This window comes from Sapajus apella, unplaced genomic scaffold (assembly GCF_009761245.1).
Source record: "Sapajus apella isolate SASKATOON/1434 unplaced genomic scaffold, GSC_monkey_1.0 scaffold13, whole genome shotgun sequence".
Taxonomy (NCBI): Eukaryota; Metazoa; Chordata; class Mammalia; order Primates; family Cebidae; genus Sapajus; species Sapajus apella.
Genome location: NW_022436953.1, coordinates 3557350 through 3568196, shown reverse-complemented (window position 1 = coordinate 3568196; position 10847 = coordinate 3557350). Strand labels below are relative to the sequence as shown.

Genomic DNA, 10847 nt, shown 5'->3' with positions numbered 1-10847 from the left:
ACGCACCACCATGCCCAGCTAATGTTTTGTATTTTTAGTAGAGACGGAGTTTCACCATGTTGACCAGGATGGTCTTGATCTCTTGACCTCATGATCCACCTGCCTCGGCCTCCCAAAGCGCTGGGATTACAGGCTTGAGCCACCGCACCCGGCCAACTTTTATCAAGTTTTAAGGTATTACCCTTAACCCTAGTTTACTGAGAGTTTTCACCATAAATAGTTGTTAAGCCTTACCAAATACTTTTTCAAGATCTGTCCTTCAGGAAATAAGATGGCATCAGGAAGGCTGTGTACCAAAATCCTAACCTATGTTGACTTTGTTTCAAGCAGAAGATATTTATGAACCCTGCATATATAATTTATGGTAAACATCCCAAGATTCCAGTACAAGTTTATTTCACCATTAGGTCAGCATTTTCCTCCTGGCATTAAGAGTCAGAATTTAAATAGCTGATGTGAAGAACAAGAGAAAGAGCCATATTCAGGATAACTTTTGTTGTCAGCATGATTGTAAATATAAGATATGTAAAATTATAGTTTCCTTACTCTGTGGATCAGTCTTTACTCCAGGCATAAATCTTACTAAATTATATCTCAAGAGGTTGCTCAGTGGTAGAGCCGTGGATAGCTGTTCAGCAACCCTAACTGCTAGGGTGTTGGGCAGTGAATTCTCATGGCCAGCTCTTCTCTGTCTTTCTTTTCTTTCTTTTTAGACTATACATTTTTTCCTAATTGTGGAAATTATACCTCTTTTTATAGACCATTTGTAAAATATAGAAAAGCAAATCTATAATCCTGCCTTTTAGCACCAACCTCTGTTAAAATATTGCTTATTTCTCTATCTCTGTTTTTTTAGGGGGTGGGGTGGGGGAGGAAGCATGCTGTGAAGGAGGAGAGGGCACTTAAAATTGCACTATGTAATCTTGTATCACCCTTCCTTTTTCAGGGCTAGATCATTAACTCTGGTTCATTTTGCTTTGATTGACCCTCTGGGGGAAAAATCAATAGAAAACTTACAATTAACTTGTAGCAGTGGGGTGATAGCTTGCTCCTCTCTTGAAACAGGTTATGCCTGAGGGAGCCTCCATGCACAAACAGCCCAGAGTCATTGTCAGAACTTGGAGCAGTCTTAGCCATAAGCTCAACAGACCAAAAACTAGCTTACCCATGTGGAGGGGAGAAGTACTTTTGATGTCTCTTGCTTCAGTTCAGTCCCCTAAGTTGTCACCTTCCTTATCTAGACCACACTTGCTTTCACCTTTCAGAAAGTAAGTAGAATGGAGAAAATAGTCATTTATTTTCTTTTGACTTGGAAATAAAACCCAGCACAGGCTGGGTGTAGTGGCTCACACTTGTAATCCCAGCACTTTGGGAGGCCAAGACAGGCAGATCACTTGAGCTCAGGAGTTCGAGACGAGTCTGGCCAACATGACGAAACCCCATCTCTACCAAAAAATACAAAAACCAGCTGGGCATGGTGGCATGTGCTTGTAGTTCCAACTACTCGGGAGGCTGAGGTGTGAGAATTGCTTGAATCCTGGAGGTGGAGGTTGCAGTGAGCTGTGCTTGCAACACTGCACTCCAGCCTGGGTGACAGAGTGAGACCCTGTCTCAAAAAAAAAAAAAAAAAAAAAAAGATAAAACTTCATCACAATTGCTTTGTTCCCTTAATCACTTTTTGCTAGTGTGGAAGTGACAGAATTCATAGGTGAACATCCCTATGGCGAGGAGATTCAGGTCTACCTGCCTTTTGTCCTCACTGTTCATCCCCCTCTTTTTTCTTTCTTTCTTTTTTTAAGACAGGGTCTTGCTCTGTTGCCCAGGCTGGAGTGCAGTGGTGCAATCTCGGCTCACTGCAACCTCTGTCTCCCGGATTCAAGCAATTATCCTGCCTCAGCCTCCTGAGTAGCTGGGATTACAGGCACATGCCACCATGCCTGGCTAATTTTTGTATTTTTAGTAGAGATGGAGTTTCACCATGTTGCCCAGGCTGGTCTTGAACTCCTGACTTTGTGATTCAGCCTCCCAAAGTGCTAGGAATACAGCCATGAGCCACCGTGCCCAGCCCTTTTTTTTTTTTTCAGTGTCCTTTGAAACTCCCCATTCCTGTGCCCTGCTCTGGTTTTTTTTTTTTTTTTTTTTTTTGTTGTTGTTGTTGTTGTTGTTGTTGTAACAGGTGTGACTTTCTAAAAATGTATTGGTCAGCCTTCCCCATTTCTTGAGGAAAAAATTCTTCGAGGGCAAGAATCTTTATTTTGTTCCCTGTTTATAACCCGAGCCCACCTCGAACAGTGTCTGGTACCTGGTGTGGCCCCAACAGATGAATCCATAAGATGAATCAACCAGTAAAGAGGTCATACTGTGATCCAGAGAAGAGCCATCTAAGGGAGGGGTGAGAGAAGAAAGCTCTCTTAGCTTCCTTTCAATGCATAGGTTCAGCAGGCTAGTAGAATCCCCATTTCTTCATTGACATTGCAAGTGAAACCGTCCACCCAGACACAGAGCTAATTTCTCTGTGTCTGCTCTAGCCCCTCCCGCAGAGCCTGCATTTTCCCGAAAGTAGCATGTGAATGTTTGTGTTGCTGACAAACACATGGACTGGGAGAGAATAATCAGCGCTGACATTCTAGCCGTGGGTCTGGGCCCAGCGTGCATTCTGCATTGTTTTCATGAGGTGATTCTCTTAGGATAAATGAGCCTGCCCTATCAGCAGAAAATGTTGCAATGGATGTGCGGAGTTATGCTTACCTCCCCAGCCTCACACCCCAGGTCCCCCTGCTTTCTAGTTGGTTCTTTCCTCCCCTCCCTGGAAATGTGGAAACTTTTTAGCTTTTCTGTCATTTCTGAACAGTAAGTATTCTAATCTGGTTCAGAATTGTCATGATGAATGGTTATGCCTTGCATACCTGGTTGCTGTATTCTAGAGCAAGGCCTCAAATTATATTAATAGCACTATAGAGGATGCTAAAAAGGAAAGCTGCCACAAATATACCACAATGCTGTCCTTGAGGCCAGTGTCACATACCCAGTCTATCCTGTAGAGGCCATTACTTGGCTTATATTCCTGAAATACTGCTTTCATTTATTATCCTACTGCCTGACACTTACCAGTGCCCACCACCTCCCCCAGTAAATTTTAAACTCTGCTTCCTCCCTGGCCCTCAAGCCTGGTGTAAATACACTTATATAAAGTAGTCCCGGCTTATCCACAGGGGATGTGTTCCAAGACCTCCAGTAAATGCCTGAAACTGTGGATAGCACCAACTCTGTATATACTAGGTATACATACATACCTGTCATCAAGTTGAATTTATAAATTAGGTGCAATAAGAGATTAACAACAATAATAACAAAATAGAATATTTATAACACCATATTGTAATAAAAACTATGTGAATGTGGTCTCTCGTGCTTACTATCAAAATATCTTAGCATTGTACTCACCTATTTTCAGACCCCAGTTGACCATGGGTAACTGAAACTGTGGAAAGTGAAAGCATGGATAAGATGAGGACTACTGTGTGTAACCACAACAATAATGCAAAAACAGCAGCTCGTATTTTAGCTAGTTACCATACTACATGCATTCTCATTTAATCGTAAAATGATTTTATAAGGAAGGTACTGTTAGACTCTTCATTTTATAGATGGAGAAACTAAGGCACAGATTGTAAGAAACTTGCTCTAAAGTTATACCACTGTTAAATGATAGAACTAGAATTCAAACTCATGCCTGTTTCCCTCCAAAGCCCATGCTCTTAACCATCTTGCCATAGTGGGCCCAGGTAAACGAGTGCCTGAAGACAGTGAGTAACTTGTACAGTCCAGCAGTTACTGAGGTTGTCCTTTTTCAGGGTATACGAGACTAAGTCACCAGCACTTGGTTAGCTGTGGAGGGAAGGGAGGATTTTGTCTGGAGCTGGAATTGCTCAGGGAGCCCGTCTCTGGATTATTCTGCACTGACAGCTGCAGACAGAAACCACGTGGCACTTCAGAAAGGGAAAAGCTCTGAAACTATCCATCCAGGTAGCTTTCTTTGACTTTTCAATCCTTTTCATAATAACGTATTTAAAATTTATAAAAATGAATAAAGAATAATACATCCAATGTCCATATATCCAGCACTCAACATCTGGAAAGCTGACTTGGTTTTTATATTCCACCTCCATTTGCTGTTTTACAGACCTTTTGGTTCTAGTGACTTAAAGAAAAATAGGATTCCCTTTTATTTACATATGACAACAATACCATTATTGCCACCCCTCAAAACAGCAGTAATTCCTTAATAGAATCAAGTCTAGTCAGTGTTTACAATTTCCCCTTCATTTCATTTTTTTCTTAAACAACTGACTTGTTTGAATCAGGATTCAAGAAAAGTACCCATGTTGTATTTAGTTAAAGTGTTTCTTTTTTTTTTTTTGCTTTGGTTTTTTTGAGACCGAGTCGTACTCCGTTGCCCAAGCTAGAGTGCAGTGGCATGACCTTGGCTCACTGCAACCTTCACCTCCTGGGCTCAGCGATTCTCCCACCTCAGCCTACTGTGTAGATTACAGGTGCGTGCCACCACATCCAGCTAAATTTTTTTGTATTTTAGTAGAGACAGGGTTTCACCATGTTGCCCAGGGTAGTTTTGAACTCCTGAGCTCAGGCGATCTGCCTACCTTGGCCTCCAAAAGTGCTGGGATTACAGGCATGAGCCACTGCACCCAGCCGTTAACGTGTTTCTTAAGTGGCTTTTAATTTGTGGTTTTCTTATTTATTTATTTTGAGTCTCACTCTGTCACCTAGGCTAGATTCCATTCACAATCTCAGCTCACTGTAGCTTTTGCCTCCTGGGTTCAAGTGATTCTTGCGTTCCACCCTCCAAAGTAGCTGGAATTACAGGTGTGAGCCACCATGCCTGGAATAGATATGTGGTTTTGCTGTGTTTCCCAGGCTGGTCTCGAACTCCTGGGCTGAAGTGGCCTATCTGCCTCAGCCTTCCAAAGTGCTAGGATTATAGGCATGAGCCACCACACCCATCTCCTTTTTTAAATTTGAATTTTTTGCTTGCAATTTATTTGTTGAAGAAACTGGTCATATATTCTCCGGAGTTTCCCACATTCTGCATTTTTTAAGGGTGTCTGATATAACTTTGCTGTTGTCTCTGTAGTAACTTACCCTTTAATCTGTTGGTCACTGCAGGAGGTTCCAAGTTATTCAGGCCTCCGTAAATAGAAGGGATTCGCTGGCCCACATAGTTTGGTCTGGCCCAAAGGTCATTTCTGAGGAGTCTTTCAAAATGTTCCAGGTGTCAGGGAATCACATTATCAACAGCAGACCATCTCTAGTCTAAAACATTCTGCCTCAGAAGGAATTTTACAGCTGCTGCATGGAAAGGCATTTTCATGTTCCCTAGAGTTAGGGGAGAAAATCATGAATAAGGACCCTGGTTTTCTTCTTTTAGACAGTGCTTGTTGCTTTAAGGATTTCTGGGGCTTAGTGCCAGAAACTCCTTGGGATATTATTGTCTTATTGTTTAGATCTGCTTATCAGGAAACGTCTGAGAATCCCTAGAGGGTCAGGGAAGAGGAGGATGAGTTTACATTAAAACCAGACTTTGTTAATGCCTGCTAAGAGTCCTGTATTCTTGAGCAGCTATATGGGGTGTGGAACATGACACTCATGTTTTTCAAACCCATAGTTTTAATTACTTGTTCTTTTTGCTACCAGTGTCCAGATGTTGTTCAGTGATTACAGTAAATATCTGGACTGCTATAGACATGAAATCCAGGTTTGTTGTATTTTTCTTTTAGTTTTGCTGCCTTGACCTGCTGCTAGTCAGCTGTGATGGGTCTGCGGAGTAGTGAGCCAGTATTAAAGTGAAAAGAACGAAAATTGTTGACGTTTGCAGCTGTGTTTGGATTTATTTAGTGATTTGAAGGGAATAAGAATAAAGTATCTCAATGTCAATATTTTTATTTAAAGTCAAATGTTTAATAAGACTAAAAATCTAAAGTAGAAAGACATTCAATAAATTTATTAACTATAACCCTACTAATACTTTTATTAGTAGTTTACTGGTTGGCTATTTTAAGTAAGGGCTTTGCTTTGATTAAAGACATTGATAACAATGAATTATGAAAATCTTTTGGGCTGAATTTTTTTTTTTTTTTTTTTTTTTTTTGTCTTTTTTGTTTTTTTCCTTTTTGTGGAGAACGGTGTCTCGCTATATTGCCCAGGCAGGTCTCGAACTCCTGGGCTTAAGCTATCCTCCCGCCTCTGCCTCCCTAAGAGCTGGGATTACAGGCGTGAGCCACAGCGCCCGGCGAATTTTTTTTTTTTTAATGGGATCTCGCTTTGTCACCCAGGCTGAAGTGCAGTAGTGCAATCTCAGCTCACTGCAACCTCTGCCTCCTGGGTTCAAGTGATCCTCCTGCCTCAGCCTCCTGAGTAGCTGGGATTACAGGTGGGTGGCACCATGCCTGGCCAATTTTTTATTTTTAGTAGAGACAGGGTTTCACCATGTTGGTCAGGCTGGTCTCAAACTTCTGACCTCAGGTGATCCACCTGCCTCAGCCTTCCAAAGTTCTGGGGTTACAGGCATGAGCCACTGTGCCCAGGCTTTGGGTTAAACTTTACCAGTATGTTCAACCTTTATTCTTATAACCTATAGGTGGGATTCAGGCTTGGCCAGTATTCTTTTCTTGTGACTCCAAATGTTTAAAAATTAAAATATAATTCACAGTAAGTGTTAATCAGAGGTGATTTGCTTATTTACTGATTGTTTTTCCTGCAGTGATCAGTTAACAGTAAAAATAACACTTCATGTTCACAAGTAGCAGTAATACATACAGGAGAGCATGTATTTGAAAAGCAGTCTGTAAATGTAATTGTGCTGTAATAATGTGTCCGCATGGCCTTGCAGAGAACTGCCCATTGTAGACTGATGCCCACTGTGCCTGACATGTGGCAGCACCTAGGTGACTCCACTGTCCCTTCTGGAAGACAGATGGGCTTATTATTGTAGCAACAGCCACTGGCCCCAAAAGACAAAGGTCGTCAGATAGTGTTTATATAGTTGCTTTCCAGATTCAAATTTTCACATTCTTACAGAATAGTCTGTTTCTCTGTGTGCTCACTTTTATTTCTGTCCATCATAAGACACAGATACTCCAAGTCACATATCTGCAACTGCTCTGGCCTACCAGTACTTCAAATCTCACCCCATGAAATGCCCCCAACAAGCCTGTTTGGTTATGACTTTAAAAAAATTGGATGTCATGGCCAGGCGTGGTGGCTCACGCCTGTAATCCAAGCACTTTGGAGGCGAAGGTGGGCAGATCACCTGAGGTCGGGAGTTCAAGACCAGCCTGACCAACATGGTGAAACCCTGTCTATAAAAAAAAAAAAAAAAAAAAAAAAAATTGGATGTCTTTTTCCTAGATTCCCCTGCCAGTATTTTGTGAGGCTAGAGCTGTATATGGTAGGTAGACAGTGTCAAGAAATAAGGTAAAAACTTGTGTGCAGGGACTAGATCATGACAAGCTTTGTATGATCTGCAAACAGTTTTTAGACACTTTCTACAAGTGATGGATGGGAGAGCTTTTGAGGAACTTCAAGCAGTGAAGATGTTGAAGATTTCGGTTTCGGCCAGGTGCCTGACTCATGCCTGTAATCCCAGCACTTCAGGAGGCTAAGGTGGGTGGATAGTTTGAGCCCAGGAAGAGACCAGCCTGGGCAACATGGGGAAACCCATCTCTACAAAAAATAGAAAAATTCGCTGAGTGTGGTGGTTCACGTCTGTCGTCCCAGCTACTTCGGAGGCTGAGATGAGAGGATTGCTTGAGCCTGGGGGGTCGAGGCTGCAGTGAGCTGTGATCACACCACTGCACTGCAGCCTGGGCAACAAAGTGAGACTGTCTCCAAAAAAGTTTGTTTTCAGGCTAGGCACACTGGTGTATGCCCAGATACTGGGAGTCTAAGGCGGGAGGATCACTTGAGTAGGAGTTTGAGTCCAGCCTGGGCAACACAGCAAGACCCTGTCTCTTAAAAACAATTTTTTTTTTTTTTTTTTTTGAGATGGAGCCTTGCTCTGTTGCCAGGCTGGAGTGCAGTGGTGTGATCTCAACCTCACTGCAGCCTCTGCCTCCTGGGCTCAGGCAATCATCCTGCCTCAGCCTCCTAGTAACTGGGACTACAGGCATGGGCCACCATGCCCAGCTAATATTTGTATTTTTAGTAGAGATGAGGGTTCACCATATTGGCCAGGATGGTCTCGATCTCCTGACCTCGTGATCTGCCTGCCTCAGCCTCCCAAAGTGCTGAGACTACAGGTGTGAGTCACCACGCTTGGCCAAAAAAAATTTTTTTAAAGAAGATAATCCTAGTTGGATGTGATAAACAGGACAAAGGCAGATAAGACTGGTAGGTAGCCATTTAGGAAGCTATTGCAAGAGCCCCAAAGAAAAGATGGTGAGAGTCATAGCTTGATGTGTTTAAAGGATTTAACAGTAATGCCAGTGTTTTTCCTAGAAGTACAGGATACGTTTTAGAAGAGTCAATAAATTAATTTCATGTCCCTCTTCTGACCCTGCAAGGCATTTGGCAAAGGCTTTCTTGGACCCATATGCAGGGATCTCATTTATAAACTGCTGCCAAATCCTTGTGGGTCTGCTGTGAAGACACAGCTCATTTAGAGCTTAGAGTAGAGGGGCTTGTCAATTGCTTTTGTCCTCGTGACCAGTAACCACAGAGTCACATTACTACCCCTTCCTCTCAAGAAGACCGCAGCAGTTTTGAGAAGCTGGCCCCGCGCAGAGCCTGCTGCCTCATCCCTATTATTTATGTATTTATGTTCCCCTCAGCCTGGGTGATGATGGCCGTCATCGTCATCACCCACCATTTTCATCATTACTGTTCTCGTTGCTGACATTTACTGAGTATTGTACCCACCATTTGCCAGGAAATGTATTAAATGTTTTTACCTACATTATCAAATTTAATTCTTATACACCCTCCGAAATAAATTACTGTTATTATCTTCTATTACGTACAAGGAAACTAAGGTTCAGAAGGGTTTAAGTAACTTGCCCAAGGTCACATAGCTTGACAAATGGCAGAGTCAGAAATTGAAACTAAATTGTCTCTCACCAGAGTCTGGGCTCTTAACTGTTTTGCAGTTATTAATACAATTTAGTAGCAAATATGACTTTTCTTTTCAAATTTGCTCTTTTATGTAGCGTCATCACCCAGTGAAAGTTCACTTACTCAAACACTGTTTGTTACCTACCCTCCATGCCCATCCTTTAACAGACATAACACCCAAATTCAAAATATCTATTAAAACATGAAGTGTAAGAAAAACTTTGTAGGGGAGGGGAGGTGGGTGTGGGTGGCCGAATAGGGAAGCTATTTAAATTTCTTTCTTTCTTTTTTTTTTTTTTTTGAGGCAGAGTCTTGCTCTGTTGCCCAGGCTGGAGTGCAGTGGTGTGATCTCGGCTCACTGCAACCTTCATCTCCCGGGTTCAGCTGATTCTCCTGCCTCAGCCCCCTGAGTAGTTGGGATTACAGGCGCCTACCACCATGCCCAGCTAATTTTTTTGTACCTTTAGTAGAGATAGGGTTTCACCACGTTGGCCAGGCTGGTCTCAAACTCCTGTGATCCGCCCGCTTCGACCTCCCAAAGTGCTGGAATTACAAGCATGAGCCACTGCGCCCGGCCTAAATTTCTAGCTTTTTTCAAGGCAGAGTATTCATGTATGCCTTCTCTTTTTTTTCTATCTTCACTGCTACCTCTGCCTCCCAGGTTCAAGCGATTCTCCTGCCTCAGCCTCCCAAGTAGCTGGAATTACAGGCATGTGCCACCACACCTGCCTACTTTTTTGCATTTTAGTAGAGACGGGGTTTCTCCATGTTGGTCAGGCTGGTCTCAAACTCCTGACCTCAGGTGATCCGCCTGCCTTGAACTCCCAAAGTGTTGGGATTACAGGTGCCCAGCTACCTTCACAACTTTTTTTTTTTTTTTTGAGGGCCTATTGCTCCCCTCAAGGAAAGAGAGGCCACAGTAAGGCCCACCTGAGGTCCTGAGATCTTTTCTTTCTCTCCCCATTATGAAAGTTACACGGGTGAAGCCAAGTGCAACTACACAGAGCCGAGAGAGGCCCTTCACTACCTTTTTAGGCGAGAGAGGTCCTTCACTACGTTTTTAAAGACAAGGTCTTGCTCTGTGCCCAGGCTGGAATGCAGTGGCACGATCACAGCTCACTGCAGCCTCAAATCTCCCAGGCGCAAGTGATCCTCCCACCTCAGCTTCCCAAGTAGTTAGGACTACAGGCATGCACCACCACGCCCAGGTAATTTTTAATAAATTTTTGTAGTGACAGTCTCACTGTTGCCCAGGCTGGTCTTGAACTCCTGGCCTCAAATGATCCAACCCCCTGGGCCACCCAAAATGCTGGGATTACAGGCATGAGCCAACACGCCTGGCCTGCCTTCTCTATTTTGTGTGAAGTATAGAGATTTTTGAAAGAAGAGAAACACTGTAAGAGCTGAGATAGTGGCCGGGCGCAGTGGCTCAAGCCTGTAATCCCAGTACTTTGGGAGGCCGAGGCGGGTGGATCACGAGGTCAAGAGACCGAGACCATCCTGGTCAACATGGTGAAACCCCGTCTCTACTAAAAATACAAAAAATCAGCTGGGCATGGTGGCGCGTGCCTGTAATCCCAGCTACTCAGGAGGCTGAGGCAGGAGAATTGCCTGAACCCAGGAGGTGGAGGTTGTGGTGAGCTGAGATTGCGCCATTGCACTCCAGCCTGGGTAACAAGAATGAAACTCTGTCTCAAAAAAAAAAAAAAAAAAAAAAAAAA

The 10847-nt window shown here is 43.2% G+C and overlaps 1 protein-coding gene and 1 non-coding gene across 2 annotated transcripts in view; one reads left to right on the top strand and one right to left on the bottom strand.

Annotated features, from left to right (window-relative positions):
* DNMBP (dynamin binding protein) overlaps positions 1–10847 on the top strand; it is a 133798-nt gene that overhangs the window by 7514 nt on the left and 115437 nt on the right. The gene's annotated exons all lie outside the window — the stretch shown is intronic.
* LOC116554250 lies at positions 10012–10142 on the bottom strand. Its single transcript, XR_004270131.1, has one exon. It is a non-coding gene; the product is annotated as a small nucleolar RNA SNORA64/SNORA10 family (small nucleolar RNA).